The sequence below is a fragment of the Numida meleagris genome, chromosome 16, assembly GCF_002078875.1.
Source record: "Numida meleagris isolate 19003 breed g44 Domestic line chromosome 16, NumMel1.0, whole genome shotgun sequence".
In the NCBI taxonomy this organism is placed as follows: domain Eukaryota; kingdom Metazoa; phylum Chordata; class Aves; order Galliformes; family Numididae; genus Numida; species Numida meleagris.
In genome coordinates this window covers 7928610-7936783 of record NC_034424.1, presented here as the reverse complement: position 1 = coordinate 7936783, position 8174 = coordinate 7928610, and the positions used below count along the sequence as shown (strand labels likewise).

General features: G+C 50.8%; 1 protein-coding gene across 1 annotated transcript in view; it reads right to left on the bottom strand.

Moving 5' to 3' along the window:
- Positions 1–8174, bottom strand: part of NACC2 (NACC family member 2) — a 48320-nt gene that overhangs the window by 37260 nt on the left and 2886 nt on the right. The gene's annotated exons all lie outside the window — the stretch shown is intronic.

The following is an 8174-nucleotide window of genomic DNA, read 5'->3' as shown; positions in this document are numbered from 1 at the left end:
CCATCAGCCATGGGATGTGTGCAGGGCATTTCCTTGGAAGCACCACGTGTGCTCACCCACGGCCTGGATTGCACCCCGCTCCCCTCAGCCATGGACTTTTAAAACATGTTCCGCGATGGAGAAAGGAACATTTCTTAAGTACCATTTGATGTCTCACAATGGCTGCAGGGCCTGAGAAAATGTGTTTATTTACTACTGTGCTGAATTTAATGCAAAAGATTGGTTCGGAGAGCAGAGGAAACAAAATAGGCAGCATTTTCCATAATGTCTGCAAAGTGATTTCGGGCTGACGAAAATGTTTTCTTTCTTTCTCTTCCCTGCACTTTTTTTTTTTTTTTTTAATCAAGCACTTCAAATTGAAGAACGGCTTGAGGGCTGAAGAAATCACTTGATAAAACACCCAGCATTTCCATTCGCGCAGGAGACGTGTGCTAAGTGAGAGCAGCAAAAAAGAAGCAGCAGAGGCAGAACCGCAGGACACTGCAGGACTGCACCAGCCGCCGAGCTGCCCCGTGTGCCCACTGAGCCACGCTCCACAGGCATGGCAAGGTAACATTGCACCCGTTCTCTGAACAAAGCCAGGGAAAGCAGATGTGCTTTGTGGAGATGTGGCTTCCCGGCAAACCCCACAAGGAAATGATCTTCCCTCGCCGTGTGCTGCTGGGCCATCTCTGTGCAGCAGGGCTGTGCCAGCTTGGGAAGGGACCGTGGAAGTAATGGACAAGTTAGGAATCCTGTGGGAGAGCTGCTTTGCCAAACCTTCAGGGGACTCTGAAAGCAGAACTGTTGCCTCATTCGGACGCCTTGTTGCAGCTGGAACACACATTTCCTTTGAAGGCAGAAGTAGTATTATCTGCCTGTACCAATACATGGAACCAGTGCTTGCTTTGTGCTGTGAACTGCAAGGAAGGCTGGAAAGGAGAGAAAATCACCTGCTGCCAGGAGCCTTCCCTGCATGGCACACGTAGCTGACACTCCAGCATAATTGGTGCTCATATGAGAGGAGGGGGCACAGCAGCTGTATTACAGCTGTACAGAGTTCATTGGCATTAACACACCATCAGCAAGTGGCAAAGCAAAATGCATCCCAAACCCTCATTGATGTGTTTTATTCATCTATGGCACAGGGATGTGCTTCTTTCTCTCCCCACCAGACAGGGGAGCTGGGCTTTGGTCTGAAGGCGTCAGCACAGCCAGCACAGGGCCATCCTCCAGCACTGCCCTGCATGGGGACGTCCCTTGTGCAACAGCGAGCCGAGGTGGCACAACCGGATTGCAATAGCTGCTGACTTCTCTAACTACAGCTGCTTACATCAGGCAGCCAGGCACGGCGCAGGCAGCTCGCTGTGACACACGGTTGGCACAGTGAGAGCGGTGCTTATTATGACTACAGCCAGGCTCATTGTTTCACTTTAAAATGATTGGAAATAAGATAAAATAAACAGAAGTGGGAGTGTCTCCAAGGGGTCTGCATTGTCCTCGCTAAGCTGGTGGAAGGTCGCGTGTAGAAAGGCTTTGCTGATTTGTAAATACAGAAATCCTTGAGCTCCCGTCAGGAGAATTGCTCCAGAAGGACCCGGCGCTGCTGCTTTCCTTTCTGGGCCTCGAGAGAGAGGAGGGGACGGCAATAACAAAAATAATGCAGCACTGGCCTTTTTAAATAGGCACTCGTTCCGTAATGGTTCGGTGACTGCAGAGAGGTCCCAGGAGGCGTTTTCCCTTCGGTTTATGCCCACCCCAGGGGCCGATGCCTGCTGCGCTGCTTTCCTGGGCCCTGTGCTGCAAGGAAGCCCCGCAGCTCCCGGCTGCAGCGCACGGGCTGCAGGCACCGCTCCCAGGAGCAGCATTAAAATACATTTTTCAGAAAAAGATCTCCTTTCATCTCGAAGATGCAAAGTGTTGGTGGATAGATATGTCTTCTTGTAAATGATCCTGATGGTTAATTGCTTTGACTGCTCAGAAATTGTGTTTAATTTGACTTGGCACCATCCACGAGATTAAAATACCTTTGCTTTCAGATACTCCTTCTGCACGTGGGGACCCAGCTGCTTGACTTTCTCTGAGCTGAGTGGAAGGGTGCAACCCTCAGTCTGCTGCCCAGCCCAGTGCTGCTGAGCCCCAGCACCAGTCCGCGCTGCAGCCCCAGCAGCAGCTCTCCCCCATCCCAGGCACTCACTGCTGCTATAAGACATCTTTACGATCCCTTCCCTGGAACGCTAGAGCTACCTTAGAAAACACATTTAGTGACAATCAAACCAACTTCTCCCCAGGATAAATGTTCCGCGCCATTTGTTCTGCGGAGCTGATAGAGGGCTTTAAAATGGCAGCTAAGGCACAAAGCAGATCGCAGAGATGACCTCTCCTACAATCCAGGTGCACTGCACACAAAAGATTTCCAAAACGACTGCTGCTGCTGAAGCCAAGCCAAAACTCTCAATATTTTCCGCACAAACAGTGTGATCTTATCACGGGAGCCGCATCGGGGCCCACACACTGGCACGGATCCTTCACTCCTGTTGGGAAGATCTCAATTTGAGGAACTGCAGAGTAATGATGATAACTCCCAAAGCACATTGTCTCTTTTTCTACTGTATTTGCCCCTGCAGCTCTACCGCTCAGCGCGGAGCCTGACCCAAGCACAGCCAGCACTCAGTGCAGAGGGCAACCTAAGTGATGCCACTGCGGGGCTGCCTGGGCAATGCTGTAAGCAGTGAGAAAGCTCCACCAGCCTGAGATCTATGGGAAAGAAGACTTCAGCCTATCCATTTTCGAGAAGATTTCCCACAATAGCTTTGAGAGCTTTTGTTTCCCATTGTCAGAAGACTAATTTCTGACACGGTCCTCATTAGCAGCTCGGCAGCGGCGCGACGTCCCGCTCATCCATCGCTGCAGCCCGGCGCCCCTTGGGGTGCCGGCAGGATGGGCTCACCACAGCCCCCCAAGGGAATCAGGGAGACAGCTTTTGCACAGAAAGCATGGAAAAACCCTACTGTGATTTACCCACACCGAGTTCAATAAGATCTGGTGGCATTCGTTGTTTTTTTTATCGCATGCTCGATTACGGCTTCAGTTATTGCTCAAATGACATCACTCCTGGCACAGGGATTGATTGATTTTTTAATGAATATTCATATGGCATTTCAGCCAGGAGTAGGCATTAATATTCCAAGAAAGAAGAATGAAACGTACATCCTAATTTAATGAATGATTGTAAATATGTATCTGATGGATAATGTGACGATAAACATTTAAAAAGGCATCCATAGTCACCTCTGGGCCTTCCTTGGGAACAAAGGGTGCAGGGAGGGCAAGCAGGGTGAGGCCGAGGTGTGACCAGGCCACCCCATGGGGGTGCTTGCAGCACTGGGGTGCTGCATCCATGCCTTCAGCGACCGAGCCACGGAATTATTGCTATTACATTATATATATGGACAATATTTCCTGACCGAGGGTGGTGCCGGGGCTGCAACTGATGGGAGCGAGCTGCTGCCTCTGAAGCTCTCCACTGAGGAAGCAAGAGTCAAAGAATGGAGAAAGCAGGGAGCTCTGCGTCCCCATGTCACCACGCCACGGCTCCTCTGCGGAGCCCTGTTGTGTTCAATACGGCTCGCCATGTCACGAGTGGCAGACAGTGGTCCCCACACGTACATATATTTGTCAGACAGTCCTCGGTAGTGTCCCTGCTCCAAGCGCTGATGCTTTGTGAAGGCAACAGTTGTAGTGCTCAGAGACAGGCAGTGGGCTGGGCTCACACCGGTCCCAGCCCAGCAAAGCGCTGTGGCACGGGCTTGGCACGTGGCTGCCCAGAGCCCACAGCCATGCGTTTAATTTGAATACACATTTGGTCCCGTGGGGATGGCACGCACCTAAAGCATCTCCTGGAAGAGAGGCTTAAATCAGGGCATCGCCATGAAAGTCGCCGAGGTGACAGGCATGAAGGCTATTTATACCCGGCGGCTCTCTGTTGTGCAAGGCAGAGAACAGCCCCTTCTGCTGACACAGCACAAACGCCTCATCCCCACGTGAGATGGAAAAAAGCAATACCCGAAATTCGCTGCAACCTTTCCAGCACTGCAGCTACATCTGTGCTGAAATCCCCTCTGGATTGAGGAGGAGGAGCCGGGACCCCAGTGGTGCTGAACTTGTTTTTTCTCCCCTCTCCAATCAAACCAACCACTTGCTATTCCTCTCAGCAGCTGGCAGGGAGGAAAAGTACCTTTGCAGGCCAGCTCTGCAGAATGTGTGCTAAGAGAGCAGCCAAGGAAAAAGGCTCTGTTCTCCTCAGCACTCTGGATTGCAGCCCTGCAGCCAGGGCCCTTGTTTGCACATCACAACGCGTGGGACCGAGTTTGCCGATAAAAATATATACAAAGTTATGCTTGGTATGGAACAAGCAGGCAGTAGCTGCTGAAGACTTCACAACATCCTGCTGCTGGCTCGCCTCCAAAATACCAAAACAAAACAAAATTCAGTTGGCATCTCAGCAGATTGAAGCAAGTTTTCTTTTTGCAGCAACTGCTGAACAAACGTTTCGGTGCTGTGCCACCTCCCCCGCCCCTGCCTTCTCCCCCGAATCATGTGCTGGGAGGATGCAGAAGATGCTCAAGGTCGCGGGCGGCGGCACCAAGCCCGCTGCTGCCAGTCCTTGCAGGGCCCCACGGACCCACAACACTGGGATCCCAAGGGCTCAGCCCAGGGGTTTGGGGCTTTGGGAGCCTACCAGGGAGGTGCAGCATGCAAAGGTCAGAATTTGAGCCCTTGTGCTCAGCATTCATGCACAACAAGCAACCCCCTCCCCTCGCTGCTGCCCCACACCTGCTGCTCAGAGCCAGGCTGGGAAAATCCTGCAGCAGTGGCTGGAAATGAGGGACTTGAGGATTTGACCTCATATTTCTTGTGCCGCACGCTGACACACGTTGGTGTACATCTTCGGTATGGGCACGCATTGCAATTTGACCTTAAGGGCATCGCTTTCAAATGTTTTATTTATTTCCCCAAGAACAGTTTTGTTGGAGAAGAACACAAAGTGAAATTCTGACCTTGCTGGAAGCACTGCCTCCAGCAGAATCAGTGTTTATCCAGAGCCATAATCAGGTTACAGGTCTTGGTTCTGCTTCTAGCTGATGCTCCACGCTTCGGAGGAAGGCACCACAAACTCTATAGCCCTTTTGTGCACGCCCAACATTCCCAAAGAAGGAAAAAAGCAGCATCTGTCCTTCCCTGCCCTCTTTGAGAAGCAGTTATGGGCCTTGAGGTGTGAAATTTGTTTGCCCTTATTGTAGCACATTGCTAACAAGTTGTTACCGATCATAAAAATTATCCTGTTTTCTCGAAACCAAGCGCCGCATTCATCCCTTTCTGAAGGCGTTCACAATGTGTGAATATAGGCATCATTTAAACAATCTCTGTGGAAACAGAGCCCTGCTATTGCAGAGCGATGCACAGCCCTGCCTTGGGACAGCCCCACGTCAGGGATGCAGTGCTGAGTGCGGCCAGGCTGAGCTCGGCCCTGGGCAGCAGCTCCCCACCACTGCCATGGCTGCTCTGCAGCCTTCACGCAGACCCAGAGGAGCTCTCTTTGTACAGTGTCTTAATCAGTACATCAAATGCTCTCAGCGAAATGCTGCCTTCTTCTGTTTATTTGTCACAACTGATGCTCTGGTGAACAGTAAATGAGAAACGTGCTGGCAAATCAGCACTACCAGCTTGGTTCGTTAGGGAGGGCTGCAGCACAGAAGCAAGCGCAGCCCCCACACTGGACCCTCAGCCCTGGAAGCTCAGCGAGCTCCCAGTCCTGAAGACACATGAACCTCCCCTAAGCTGCACCTGGCTGAAGCAAGGCACCACGGGTCTGTGTAATTCTTCAGGACTGGGTTCCTACAAGGACTTGGGCCGATAAAATCCAGGTATGCTCAAGAAGAACTCCCATGGGTTTTGCTAAGGTCTCACCTCTACAGTGGTGTCAGTGTGACTGCACAGGCTGCTGCCCTCGCCCCAGCGCGTTGCACAATGCCGTGCCCCGTGCCCGCCTCCAGCCAGCTTTGCACGGAGAAGGAAGTAGCAGCGCCTGCGTTGCACACAACTGTAAGCAAATGCAGTTCCAAGAAACTATTAGGCAGCTTTCATTTGAAGTTGACATGAAAAAAAAAAAAAAAAAGAAAGAAAGAAAAAAGAAAACCTCGGAAGAATTTTTCTTGGCGTGGAGCTTCCTATGAAATTTGGATTTCAAGCGAAATGCTTTCAGGCAGCGATAGAGCAGAGCTCTGTGCCCTGGGCCCTCCCAACACCCCGTTACATGACCAAGGGCTGCTCCTTGCCCCCAAGCTCCTTCCTGCAGAGAATGGGCATGAGCGGGTCCAGGGCTGCAGCAAAGCGACGGCAGCTTTCCCAATACACGACACTGCAATTTATACTGTAAACCATTGCTCAGTTTTGGAGGCAGGGAGATAGCACTCTTATGGAAACAAAAAAAAATAAAAAAAATCTTTGCCCATCTAAATTCTCTCCATTACTGAGCAAATGGCTTGCAACAGCAAATTTATTCCTCCGCGTCTCCGGTGCTCTTTTTTGTTTGAAACAGCCCCAAACAGATTGTGATTTTCTCTAACGGATTCACCATCTGGGAGATTTTTCATGCAGCTCCTTTCCTCACGGGGAGCAAGTTACTCAGAGGGGAATTCCCAGTGGAGAGCAGGATGCAAAGGGATGGGTGGTTCATTTAATTAGCATGCATAATCCCGACGTCCTTACTCAGGCAGAACTCTCTCCAGGGCCAAGGGGAGGCTTACTTTGTTTTTACAGAGCAACCAGCTAAGGACTTCGGTATTTGTCTCTCGGTGTTACACACGGCTTTCTCCACTCGAGGGAATGTTGGCCCTTGCATGCACTGGGGGCTGATTTACTGCAGCCCCCACATCCCCATCCCGCAGCACTGCAGCCAGCCCCTCTGCACCCAACGTGGGACAGCACCCCATGCAGCGCAGTGGGGGTTGTGGGGAAGAGGCCCTGCAGACCCTCAGCTCAGAGCAGCGCTCAGCCCAGCGCAGCACTGAGAACTGCTCAACATCTTAAACCAAACAGTTCTCACTGACTCATTAGTGGACAGAACTTTGCTTTGAAGTGACGTTTTCTGGGCACGATGAGTGCTTTGAAGCGGGAAGACAAAATTAGCGCGGAGAGTTGGCAGGTGAAGAAATGAGAAGGTTTTTTTTCCCCGGCAGCAGAGCTGTCCAGGAGCTATGGAAACCTTGTTTGGCTAAATACAATCATGGAAAGTTAACAAGGCTTCATATTTTCCAGCAACTCTTCCCCGGAACCGCACGCTATCTGTGTGTGCTAGAGCCTCCAGAACAGACAAACCATTCCTGGAAGTAAACGTGCCACGCTGCTCTCTGTGCCTGGTAATAGATGCCATTTCCTACAGCCCCAGAGGGAAAGAAACAACACCAGCAACTAATGAGAGCCCTGGGAAGAAATGCAGCGAGGTGTTAGCCGGGCAAGGACCTTAAGGTAAGGGTTCCAGTGCCTTTTCAAGAGAGGAGGATGCAGGCTACCCCCAGTTCAGAATGATACCAGCATCACAAGATATAATTGCTCCTTTTTCTTCATAAACAATCAATGCATCAATGCGTTATAAAAAAGATACTTTTAATGTAGGTGGCATGTTTCATACAGGATTTAACAGCACCCCAAACACCAGCTGTTGGCATGTTCTGAACAGTTAACAAGGTGAAACTCCAGCACTTCAGTGGGCTAACAGGCCGAGCCACCCTGCACCACAAACCGCTCTCAGGCTGCACAAAGCAGATGGAAGGCCAGCACCTGGTGGGGTCCCCAGGGGGCTGGGATGGGGCAGGGCAGAGCTGGCACGTGGCTGGGGGACTTGCTCTCCCAAATCCATGTTTCTAAGATTTCTCCTAATTCCTCTTGATCCCATTTTTAGCAACATGTAAAGCCCAAACGTGGCAAGAAAACAAACAAACAAACCCAAACACATTAAAGGGAACTGGCTGCTCTCGTTATTCAGGATGGAATCAGTGGGAAGGAATGCCAAAAGGAACGTTTCAGAAGATTTTAAATTTACAGCCAGACAGGGAAGACAACATAATTCAGAGCCGGATCTACCCCTTCCAGCATCAATAAACTTGGAAAGAGTAAAAAAAAAAAAAAAAAAA